This window comes from Saccopteryx bilineata, chromosome 1, assembly GCF_036850765.1.
Source record: "Saccopteryx bilineata isolate mSacBil1 chromosome 1, mSacBil1_pri_phased_curated, whole genome shotgun sequence".
NCBI classification, from domain to species: domain Eukaryota; kingdom Metazoa; phylum Chordata; class Mammalia; order Chiroptera; family Emballonuridae; genus Saccopteryx; species Saccopteryx bilineata.
The window spans coordinates 45,770,210-45,783,607 of record NC_089490.1 but is presented as its reverse complement, the minus strand read 5'-3'; the positions used below and the strand labels follow the sequence as shown (position 1 = coordinate 45,783,607).

General features: G+C 34.4%; 1 non-coding gene across 1 annotated transcript; it reads right to left on the bottom strand.

Moving 5' to 3' along the window:
• Positions 1–349: 349 nt before the first annotated feature.
• On the bottom strand, positions 350–453 carry LOC136321681 (U6 spliceosomal RNA). Its single transcript, XR_010728815.1, has one exon. It is a non-coding gene; the product is annotated as a U6 spliceosomal RNA (small nuclear RNA).
• Between the last annotated feature and the right edge of the window lie 12,945 nt (positions 454–13,398).

The window sequence follows — 13,398 nt, the reverse complement described above, 5'->3', positions numbered from 1 at the left end:
TATACCCTCTTAGTCTCTTATCTTCCTAGACTCCATTTAGTGACTTTTCCAGGCTCAACAGGCTACTCAGGACAAAATGAATGTAACAGTAATAGTTATCATCTTTGCTTTTAGCTCATTTGAATGCACAATTTTTAAAACTAAAAAAACATAACAAAACAAAACTTAAATATGATTTTAAATTCTGCTGCCTTAAAAGCTTTCAATAGTAAATGAACTTATATGATTAATATGGAAAATAAGTCCACTCTTCCTCAACCTCCCTCTCTACATTTCATTCTGTGTTTTAGTTGTATTTGTTCCAAGAAGTTTTGGCAATCTGTACGTCTTTTTTTTTTTTAATTATTAAAAATGTATGGAATGCTTCATGAATTTGCATGTCATCTCTGCACAGGGACCATGCTAGTCTCTGTATCATTCCAATTTTAGTATATGTGTTGCCAAAGCTAGCACTGACTGTACATCTTTTTTTTAAAAACTTCAAAAATAAATAACAAAACGCAGACTCCATCATTGTGTGGTTGATTTTACAGAGTATTATGGCATGAATAGCTGTGATAAAATTTTCACAAATATTCCTACTCCCACAAGTGTATCTCTGGAATCCTTCTATTGTGTGTGTAATTTCTAAATTGGTATTACATTTACATGATTCAAACTTTAAAAAAAAAATAGTGTTTTCTCAGCATCCTGAATGATAGCTAAAAAAAAGCTAAATAAAATGTTTTAAAAATTTCTAAAAGCATGGATGAGCTAACAAGATAATGAAGAACTACCTAGCCAAAATCTAAGATAAGTTGAAAATTCAGAGGGTTAAGTTCAAAAGGAAAAGCATGCCCAAAGGATGTTCATCTAATGAAAGAAAGAATGTGGAATTGAGCTGTTTTGGCAGATCCTGGGGCGAAAGGACCAACTTCAAAATCTATACCTCTGAGGAAGGGCAAACCGGAAGGAGAGAAACCCGTACTTGAATTTACAGCTTACTGGATGACATTGTTGTAGTGCCCCCGAACCCCTGACAAAAGCAAATGAGAATTCTTTTTTGAGTCTTCACGTTATTTTTGCAATTAATATAAGACAACTCCTGTTTATAAGTTAAAAATATAAAAATGAGTGGGCTTAAGAAACAAAATTATTTTGAAAATACAATGATTTTTAATGATCTAATTAATCTTATTTTAAAACTATAAATTTAAGAGCTTAGTGAAAAGATTTAACAAGTACCTAGAAATAGCTGAAAGAAAAATTAGTGAGTCAAAAAAATCGATTAGAATAAATTTTCCACACTGCAGCATAAAAGGACAAAACGATAAAAATGCAAATGACAAACATTTTAATGACATAGAGTGAGAAGATATAAAACAATAAGGTAGAAATTGAATTTTATGGTTTGTTCCTCTAGACTTAGGAGGCATCAAGGATATGGGTGTGGTAGAAAAAAGGCAACACGAGAGATCCTTGTGGTTTTGGAACTATTCTTTATCTTGACTGGATAAGGGACACACAGACCTACCTATGTGACAAAATTATATAATACTAAACACATACAAATAAGTACAAAGTGAAACTGAAAAGATCTGAATAAGATTGGAGGATTGTATAAATGTTAATTTTTTGGTTGTGATATACGATAGTTTTACAAAATTTTAACACTGGGAAGAAAAGTGTACATGTGATCTCCCTGTATTATTTCTTCTGCATGTGACTCTACAACTACCTCCATAAAATATGAGTTAAAATAGAAGCATACATCTTGACATATAATAATGAAAATGCAGAATACTTAAGGCAAAGAGAAAATCTGAAACACAGCAGGAGTAAGGAAAGATAGAATACCTCCAAAGTAACCGCAGTTTGACAGATAGCTTACTCCTTTATAGCAGCCAAGTGTAAGCCAGTAGGCATGGCCAGGGCCACCATCACAGCAGCCGCCTGGCCCATGCAGGTTCGCATTGGATTCGGACAGTCGGTAAAGAAACAACGGAGCCAAAAACTGATAGGCCATTTTCTTTAATTCTAGCTTGCACCCGGAGGGCAAGTAAAAATACACACTGGGCTCCAAAACCCACTCACATTCAGTGCTCACAAAGCCACTGACTTATCCGAGTTTCCTAGAATCAAAGGTTTCTAGCTCACCAGCCTTATTCTCCTCAGTTCCCCATCTCCTTCCTTATCCCAGATACAAACTCTGCACAAACTGGCATCTCACTCAGCACTCTGCCATTTTGGCTGCTTCTCCTGGCCACATGGCCTCTTTCTGCTCTCTGCTCTGCTCCCTCTGCTCTCTCATGCTAATCATCCCAGGAACCAAGAGCGCAAGCTCCCGTTCTGCCCCTATTTTATAGTGTAGCTTCACAACCTTCAATCCAATATACAAAATAGGGAAGTCTCTAATACAGTCACTTCTCTGAGGCATGATTGGATTGTACTGCCCCACATCAAAAAGGGTGGGAAAGGCTTAATCCCAAAACCAAGCCCCAGGCTACAAGGATTCTGCCTGCCTTTAGCCCACCCCCAACACACATTAATATCACCTGGGCAACGGCCTCCTCATGGGCAGCGTCATATTTAACAAAGTGAGCATAATATACTCTATCTGCCCAACACCAAGGATGCTAGGAGTCCGTAAAATAGTATCTTCAGTGTCTTAAAGTTAGGTTATCCTCTAAAATGAACGGAAAAATCTTCAGGTAAAAAAAAAAATGGGAGAGTATAACACTCACAAAACTGTATTAAAAATGAATTTTAAAGGATGTATTTAATAAGAATAATAATTACCCCAGATAAAAAATTTGAGAAGCATAAATGAATAAAAAATGAATATTTAAATCTTTGTTTAAAGATATAAATATATTAGTCTGTGAGAACTAACAAGTTATCAATATCTCAACCAGATTCAAAACTTAGTCACATTGAGGTAGTATCGAATAATTAAGACCATCCAGTGGTGAGAGTCAAATAATTTAGCAGCTAGTTCTCTGCCCTAATGACCATTTTAAATATAAAAAACCAACATACCAAAAGGAGTTTATTATTTCCTGCATTCAATACTTAAATAAGAACAATAAAAGAGGTCCACAATACTAGATTATGTTATAAGGGTTTTAAAATATTAATAAAATATTAAATAATACCTGACAAAAACAATAAAACTGTTCAGATATTTCCAGGGACAGTTTGTCACCCCCTGGTTGTTTGTCACTTTTTCTCTTTATGGTATATGTTTGTTTACTGAAGTTTACAAACGCGAGGGAATTAAAATGCAGTATTTCATTAAAGGTATAGGAGTTTTATGAAATGAATAAGTAAATATTACAAGCATAGTTCTGTCCAATTTTTTTCACCTATGGACAGAATGAACATTACTACGGGTACTTAGAATACGGTGTTGTGCAGATGAACGTTAAAAAGGAGTAAGGAATGTATAAGTTTGTGATTTCCACACTGGGTGGGTGCCTAGGTGCCCACCTTAGAGAGAACCCTGATTACAAGTGCCATTTTAACAACCAGTTCCCCGAACTCAACAAAAAATTAGGTTTTGGTTCTGCTGAACCAGTGCAAACTGACTAAATTCCACCGCTGAGACCATCCAAGGAGACAAAAGAGAGAACCCATCAACAGAGTCATTCATGTACGGACATTGGATTAAGCAGTGGAGAGCAGTGAAAAATGATACCCTTGAAATAAACAGTCGGTAATAGTTAAGTATACATGTGAAGAAGTAAATGTGGATTCCTATCTTATGCCATTCACAGGTGAGCAATGAGCCACCTGAAGGGCTAGGCCCAGGAATAGAACTATTAGAAATAAGTTTTTATAAAATATTCTTGATATCTAGGAAGAGAAATATTTCTCAAATAAGACACAAAATGCACAAACCATATGGATTTTATTTATTATGCATACCCATAAATATGACTATGTTTGAATTGCTAATGTTTATCAAAAGATACTGTAAAATGAGTGCCAAGCCAGAGCGGGAAAAGACATTTTCTAACAGGTAAAGGGTCATATCTATAACATACAATGAGTTTAAACAAATCAATAAAAAGTGAGAGAATCCAATGGAAAGAAATAGGCAAAACAACATGAATAGGCAATTCCCTTGAAAAAGAGTCCAAAAGGACAATAAACCCTAAATTACTTGACTTCATTTATAATCAGGGAAATCTCAGTTAAAGAAAAAAAATTGGCAGAATCTTTTAACAGACATATCACCAAAGATATTCAGATGAAGAATAAGCACATGAACACGTTCTCCACATCACTGGTCAGTAGGTAAACACAGATTAAGGTCACAAGATAAAACAATGACACAGCTACTGGAATGCCTACAGTGAGAAACACTGACCACATCAAGCGCTGGTGAGGGTGTGGAGGGACTAGAACTTCCCCCATTCATGACTGGAATGTAAAAAAAAAAAGGTTTTTTTATTTTTATTTTTTTTCAGCATTACATGTATTTTGAATCGGGAATATAGCTGTCTCCTAGTTTCACTAATAATGTAGATTTCAGATTGCTGTGGCTTTTCTATGTTTTGTAGTACAAGAGAGCCATGTTCATCAGGAAGCATTATCATTTTTAGGCACTTCAGCAGAATAGAGTTCATATTGCAATCAGAAAAATGAAGGGTGAAGGAAATCAGAGCAATTATACCATCTTAAATGAATATTTAGTATAACAAATAGGTGAGGAAAATAAGCAGACAGTCTCACTCAAGGCCTGCACACATTTTAAGTCCCTTCAGTGGGCAGGGAATGTTTACTCTACTTGCAGACTCACAAAGGAATTTGAGATTACTCACCTGTCTCCTGAGAGCTCAGCCTCCTTTCTGCAAATTTTCAGTGGGGAGTGGAGTGTGTGTTCCTGTTAGGGGATAGAGCTGCAGTTTAAGTTTTAGGCTTGAACAGAGATGAATCCAAGAGGGCCTTAGGAGTGCCTTTTCACATGTCTCCTGATAGATATTGGGCATTTTATGCTTGATGAAACACTAAAAAGGGCTCTCTCAGAAACAGTTTGTTTTTGTACACTGGTGTGTTGGTTTTTAAGAGACTTTTTGTTTTGTCCCTGTTACCCAGAAGTGCCCAACACCATCTTCTCGTCATAGCAAATTCTGAATTTCTTTTTTGTTTTATTACCCCAACCAGTTCCTGAAAATTATATCTTATATTCATTCACCAAACGTATTCTACTGAATTTATTCCTAGACACTTTCTGTCTTTTCTGAAATATTTTAAGAAGTCTCTTTTCTGAAAGGTAGGAAATAAATATGAGAGAGGAATAGATGTGGTGGGGATTTGGGTTAGTCCAAAAAGAATAACAAATGGAGAAGTAGCAGGAAAAATGGAACTAAGTGTTAACGTGGGATAACAGAAAATATTTTTAAATAACATGTACCGTGATTTAGACTCACTGCTAAATATGTCAGCATACAAGGCAGGTGCCTGAGGTTAGGGAAAAATAATCTAAGTGTTGATTTTTTTATTCTTAACTAAGTTTGAACAGATTAGGCTAAAATTATTGGCAGAAACCTATAAAATAAATGTCTTTGGTCTAATCCTGATTTTTATGTAGCTCTCTTGATATTTGTAGGTGTACTCTCTAAGAAAAGAATATATTGTGGAACCAAATGGACTTGGACTAAAACAGCAGTTTCAGCAGTTATAGGTTAAATAATGTCAAGTAAAAAAAATTAAATGAAGAGTGTACGCAGCACACATTTTCCAACTATATTCAATGAGCAAGTCTGGCCCAGAGCAGCTATGGCCAGGTTGACTGTGCACAGGAAGGTATTTTTTAAAGGTACTATTCTGCCCACGTGGTTGTTTCTTGGAATGTAAAATCTCACATGGAAGGAAACACATGAAGATGCTGTAGTATAGAGAGAATGGGTTTGTCAGATTACTTGGATCTAAGAGAAGAGGCATTAGAAGAGGGCAAAAACTTGGATACTGGATGGGTCACGGCAAAAGGATACTTAGGGCAGACAGAATACAGTTGCTGTCTCATGGTTTTATTTACCAATCCTACATAAAGGGATCTTATAAATAAATAGGCATTCTAGAAGAAGGGGTGCTTTTTTTTTATAATCAATGTAGGGTTTAAGTGACCAGACTTCTCAGGAAGGAGTACAAATGGGCTTGCATCTAACATGGTGAAATTCTGTCTCTATTGTACACAGAAAAACTATTATTCTTAGTTACTAAAAAATATAAATATTACTTAATTTTCATAGTGCTTAGGAAAGATTAGTATCCACTTTAGTAAATGGGCTTTTAGAAGTAATCACTGACACTTTCTTTCAAGAGTCCTGACAATTTCAGTATCTTTACAATATATTTGTTATTTGCTTGTACAATGTTTGATCATATTTGCCCTTGCAGTCTTTTACTCTAATACTTCTAATTTCTTTATCACTCTGCAACTATGATTTGTTTTTATAAATAATTAAACACCTTTTGCATCATCACACCGTCTGATTCATTTCCCATGTTGAGGAAGTGGGTTGTGTACTTTTAGGAGGCTGTGATCTTAAAACACTACAGGGAATAGGATTCTTGAATTAATTATCTGCCAGATGAGGCCTGGTCTGTACACAGTTTGAAAGAAAGGTATAATTCTCTGGAACAAAAAAGAAAACTGGCATGAGGGATTATTACAGTGTAACCATTGCTAATAGATTGTTTAAGAGATAAAGACTGACAGTCTTCTTTGGCTATTTTATACCCATATTTTTAGGTAGTGAACATGACTGTTAAAGATTAAATTATGTAATTATCTCAACAGAGCATATTTCATTATGCTTGCTAAAGCAAATGTGAAAATATAGTTGAAATTTAGTACTTACTGAGTCATTTGCAAGTGATCCAATTAATGACCCACCAGGGGAGCTGAGAGCTGGAAGTACATCCATTAAACAATAGAGCAACTCTAGGCAGTGTGCTTGCTTGAACTTGAAGAACTTTCAAGGCTTTCAGAATTGTAACAAGGGAGCAAACTAGAACCAGTATAGACACAAGAACTTGGTAGCCACTCTAAGACACACTAGAACTTATAGTAATGAATTATATATAAGAAACAGACAACCTACGTAAAGAATTAAAGTATCAAAGAGATATAGTTATATGAGGCACACCAGTCCTCTAAAGAATTACAGACCCTGTTTCTATATGGTGTTGGTTAAGGAGTCACAGGGTTGAAAACTTGAATAAGACACACACACCCTTTGTTCAGTAAGAGGAGGGGAGGCAGAAACAGACTCCTGCATGCACCCAGACTGAGATCCATCCGGCAAGACCACTAGGGAGAGATGTTTTGCCCATCTGGGGCCTTGCTCTGTTATTCAGCAACTGAGCTCTTCTTAACACCTGAGGCAGAGGTCATGGAGCCATCTTCAGTGCCCAGGGCCAACTTGCTCCAACTGAGCCATGGCTGCAGGAGAGTAAGAGAAAGAAAGAGAGAGAAGCAAGAGGTTGAGGGGTGGAGAAGCAGATGTGTGCTTCTCCTGTGTGCCCTGACTGGGAATTGAACCTGGGACATTCACACCCTGGGCCGATGCTCTACCACTGAGCCAACTAGCCAGGACCTGGATGCAACTTTTTCTGTCCCACAAAATAACATAATCACAAGCAGATTTTTCTCTCCACTTAGGTGGTAATTTAGCTACCAACATGTATCTTTAGAAATATTTTTCAGAATAATGGGTTTATCTAATTTTTAATGTCTTCTTATTTATTTTTTAGCTCAAAAACACACTCTTTAATTAAAAATATGAATATCCCCCAATAAACATTATTATTATTAGGGGCATAAAGTTATTTTTGCTGTTTCCAAATATAATAAGTAGGCTTGTTGCTTTTCTAAGGATCAATCTGGAAGATAGTAATAGCTTCATTTTAGAAGAGCTGAAGCTGATGCTACTGATAAGTATCAGATGGAATTATTACACAGAGACTTTAAATAAAGGAAATAGAGTACATTAAGAAAATACTTTAGTGTAAGAATCACAAAGCTAATGATTATTGTTAACTATTTCTAGGATCGTTTCCAAAGCATTTTCTATGTGAAAATGCTATTTTAGTGTGTTTTCCTTTCACACAGAGATTGCAAGCTGATAAATAATGATGCCAGCTCTTTCTAGATTCATAAACTTGGCTTAACTAGAGTAGTTCCCTTTACAGTAGCCGGAAGCATGCAGCAGATGGCACTAAGAACATTTAGCAAAGCAGCCAGAAAGAGGTTTTCCCTAATTGCTTCTTCAGGGTCAGAAAATTTTCAAAATGGTTTGAAAAGAAAGATATACAAACTAACTGAATATAGCCTTTTCAAGACAAGCTGCATAATAGAAATTGTAAGTTCAATACACTGTCTTCTTAATTTAGAAGAATTTGTAATAGTCAAAATAAACATAGAGATAGTACCATGTAAAGCCTCTTCAAGAATGAGAATGTGATAGTTTCTGAAATTTGACCCATCTCAGCTGTTACTTTTAAATTTTCAGGTTAAACCCATTCATTTGCTTTAACATTAGAAACATGAGATACAATGTTTTTAATTTTTATACTCCAAGAAAAAAAAAGATGATTTGTACAATAGATGGTAAAACAAATACCTGAGTTCCCACAGTATGTTGTCTTTGCTTTGACTTTGCGCCTTCCTTCTCTGTAGTTCCAGTGAGGTAGCATTGAAGAATGGTTTTGTCATAGTGGTACTCTTATTCTATGTGCTTTTCTTTAGAAAACTGATATTTGGTGCAGGATTGTATTGTTAAATTATTATATCTTTAAATATCCAATAATATATGAATAAACCATACATAAAAACTGAGCTAGGTTAATCTCTATAATGAAAAATAAAATTCAATCAAATTTCTGAGTCAGCATTTTGCTTTTTAAAATAACTTCTATTATAGATTTTTTTTTTTTTTGTATCCACAGTGCAAATTACATCAAAAAATTTTTTTGGTCTACAAGTAACATTTGTAAATATTTTTTGCATCAGTGGCATATATAATATTTATATCAGAACCAGAAGGTGCAATGAATTTTAAAATGCATTTATTATACAATAGGAAAACAGCTCTTTAGTCCATCTCTTTCGGTAATTGAACCTTTATTTAAAGAAAATGAATTCATTAGGTGATATGGATATACAAAGCCTAGATCATTCTGGTGAACCTGCATCACACAATGATATTTTGTCTTTGTAAGTGATTTGTGGCCATAATACTCTTTGTTATTCCACTTGGCCTCTGTCATCCATACATTCTAATACTAACAGTTATGAAATCTTTTTTTTAAATTTCTTTTTGCTGGTATTATTGAGGCTTCTAATTAAATCAATTTTACATACAATACAGATGAAAAGAAACACTATGACACCTGCCGTAGAGATATGAAGTAGAGATATCAAGTATTATTTTTGTCTCATTTCTTTATGTGGAAAATATTCCCTCCAGAATAATTATGTAGAGGGAGGGAGGAAATCACAGGTTGATGAAGTTAGAGATCTTTAGAGCCCCATATATCAAACTACAACACAGAGGACTGACTAATGAATTTAATATGCATCAATTTCTTGAAGGTTTTCCATCTTCACGAACAGGTTTTAATAGTTTCTACCAGCCCTAACATGCTCAGCATACACATGTATGTTAGGAGACCAAAAACTTTCGAAGGAATATGTACTATTTCCAGCAGTGTCTCTTAAGAGTAGAAATGACACTATAGTTTAGCAAACTTCTGTGAACATCCTCTCAATGTTTGCAGGGATGAAAGATGATACTGTTTTTGTTTTTTGTTTTTTACTTAGGGTCTTGCCATAGAATATTCCATCTTTATTCTGAAAGGGCATAATCACCTGGTGCAGAATTTTCCAAATCCTGTTCTATAAAATACTAGTGTTTTTAGAGATGTTAGTAAGTGTTCTATGAAAACATACTAACAACACCTTTTCTTTTAGATATATTTTTTTAAATATAAGAAAAAGTTTAAGATATTTTTATATTTGTTTTTATTATTACACTAGAGTTTAACTTTTAAGAAAGTCCCAAGACTATTAGAAAATCAACAAGAAAGTCACTGACACAGGCTGTTGGATGACTGTGCTAAAGTAGAGGCAGCCACACTGATACTTGGGTGCTGGGGGACTGACAGTGACCATCTGCTTCATCTTCTGGTTATATGTCTTTAGCACACAATGGTGATGTTTTCAATGTTTACAGTATGGGAAATATTCATAGAATAAAGAGTTCCTGTTGTGGTTCTGTCAATACATTATAATTTAAAAATTATTTTGGGATCAAATAAGTTTGAGGTATGTAACTCCAGAGAGAAATTTTAGTTGTCAGTAGTCCATGAATAATAACAAAGTCTGTTCATTATTTAAAAGAAGAGTAACTTGAGAAAAGCTTTCCAATCTTATATGATACGTTCCAATTCTTAAGTATTAGTCTATAAAGAATAAATGGCATTGTTACTTCTAGACTAATTTTAGAGTATAGCAAAATGAGCACAAAGTACAGAGAATTCCCACATACCTTCTGCCCCCCATCCCACACCAACACAACACTCCCACCATTGACATTCTGAACCACACTGCTACATTTGTTCCAATCTGTGAACCTACATTAACACCTCATTGTCACCAAATTCCATAGTATAGGTTAAGTTCACAACTGGTGTTGTGCATTTTGAGTTTTAACAAGAGTATAATGGTCTATATCTCCAATGTAATATCATACAGAATTGCTTCACTGCCTTAAACTTCTTATGGGTTTTACCTATTCACTCATCCCTCCAGGAAATCACTAATCTTTTTATTTTATTTAGAAATTAAATGTAATGGGGTGACATTCATCAATAAGAGTATATAGGTTTCAGGTGAACATCTCTATAGCATTTGAATTGTTGGTTGTGTTGTGTGCCCATCATCCAAAGTCAAATCATTTTCCATCACCATAAATTTGTCCCTCTGTATTTCACTCCCCGTGGTAATCACTTCACTTTTATCTGTGTCCATGTGTCTTTTTACTGTCTCTATAGTTTGGCCTTTTCCAGAATGTCATGTACTTACAATCATACAGTATGCATTTTTTCAGGTTGATTCTTCACTTAATAATATGCACTTAAGTTTCCTCCATGTATGCATCTGTTCATATGTAATATTCTTTAGCTTGTTGATGATAGGATATATTAATTGATTTTTTTTCATTTTTAGAATAAATGTTTATTCCAGTGAAGCCAAATTGCTATCTTGTTTGTGACAAAAGGGATCAAATATAATCAACCTGATACTAGGTGATAGCTGATTCATCAAAGGAAGGACACCATGTTGGAACTAAATATTAATTTCCGCTGTAAGTACAGTATAGTAAATGTACTAAATAATATGTATCTATGTCAAATATGTGTGGTGCCAGATGGGTACTAGACTTATTGAGTTGATCCATTTGTAAATTATATAAATGTTTAATCACTATATTGTATTGTACACCTGAATATAATATAATATTGTATGTCCATGGTAATACAAATTATTTTTTAATTTTTTTTATTAATTTTAATGGGATGACATTAATAAGTCAGGGTACATATGTTCAAAGAAAACATCTCTAGGTTATCTTGTCATTCAGTTATGTTGCATACCTGTCACTCAAAGTCAAATTGTCCTCTGTCACCTTCAATCTGGTTTTCTCTATGCCCCTCCCCTGCCTCTGTAACCACCACACTCTCTTAGTCTTGTTTTTATGTCCAACCTATGAATGGAGTCATGTAGTCCTTAGTTTTTTCAGATTTACTTATTTCACTCCATATAATGTTATCAAGATCCTTCCATTTTGTTGTAAATGATCCGATGTCATCATTTCTTATGGCTGAGTAGTATTCCATAGTGTATATGTACCACATCTTCTTTATCCAGTCATCTATTGAAGGGCTTTTTGGTTGTTTCCATATCTTTGTCACTGTGAACAATGCTGCAATGAACACGGGGCTGCATGTATCTTTACGTACTAATGTTTTTGAGTTTTGGAGGTATATACCTAGTAGAGGGATTGCTGGGTCATATGGTAGTTCTATTTTTAGTTTTTTGAGGAACAACCATACTTTCTTCCATAATGGTTGTACTACTTTACATTCCCACCAACAGTGGATGAGGGTTCCTTTTTCTCTACAGCCTCTCCAACACTTGCTAATTACCTGTCTTGTTGATAATAGTTAATCTAGGAGGTGTGAGATGGTATCTCATTGTAGTTTTGATTTGCATTTCTCTAATAACTAATGAAGATGAGCATCTTTTCATATATCTGTTGGCCATTTGTATTTCTTCCTAGGAGAAGTGTCTGTTCATGTCCTCTTCCCATTTTTTTATTGGATTATTTGTTTGTTTGTTGTTGAGTTTTATGAGTTCTTTGTATATTTTGGATACTAGGCCTTTATCTGAGCTGTTGTTTGAAAATATTATCTCCCATTTAGTTGGCTGTCTGTTTATTTTGTTGTCAGTTTCTCTTGCTGAGCAAAAACTTCTTAGTCTGATGTGGTCCCATTCATTTATCTTTGCCTTCACTTCCCTTGCCTTTCGAGTCAAATTCATAAAATGCTCTTTAAAACCAAGGTCCATGAATTTAGTACCTATGTTTTCTTCTATGTACTTTATTGTTTCAGGTCTTATATTTAGGTCTTTGATCCATTTTCAATTAATTTTAGTACGAGGAGACAAACTGTAGTCGAGTTTCATTCTTTTGCATGTGGCCTTCCAGTTTTCCCAGCACCATTTGTTGAAGAGGCTTTCTTTTCTCCATTGTGTGTTGTTGGCCCCTTTATCAAAAATTATTTGACCATATATATGTGGTTTTATTTCTGGACTTTCTATTCTGTTTCATTGGTCTGAGTGTCTATTTTTCTGCCAATATCATACTGTTTTGATTGTCGTGGCTCTATAATATAATTTGAAGTCAGGTATTGTAATGACCCCAGCTTTGTTCTTTTTCCTTAGGATTGCTTTGGCTATTTGGGGTTTTTTATAGTTCCATATAAATCTAATGATTTTTTGTTCTATTTCTTTAAAAAATGTCATTGGTATTTTGATGGGAATTGCATCAAATTTGTATATTGCTTTGGATAATATGGTCATTTTGATTATGTTTATTCTTCCTATCCAAGAACAAGAAATATTTTTCTATTTCATTGTATCTTTTTCGATTTCCCATAACAATGCTTTGTAGTTTTCATTATATAGGTCCTTTACATTTTTTGTTATGTTTATTCCTAGGTACTTTATTTTTTTTGTTGCAATAGTGAAGGGGATTATTTTTTTGAGATCATTTTCTAATGTTTTGTTATTGGCATATAGAAAGGCTATGGACTTTTGAATATTAATTTTGTATCCTGCGACCTTAC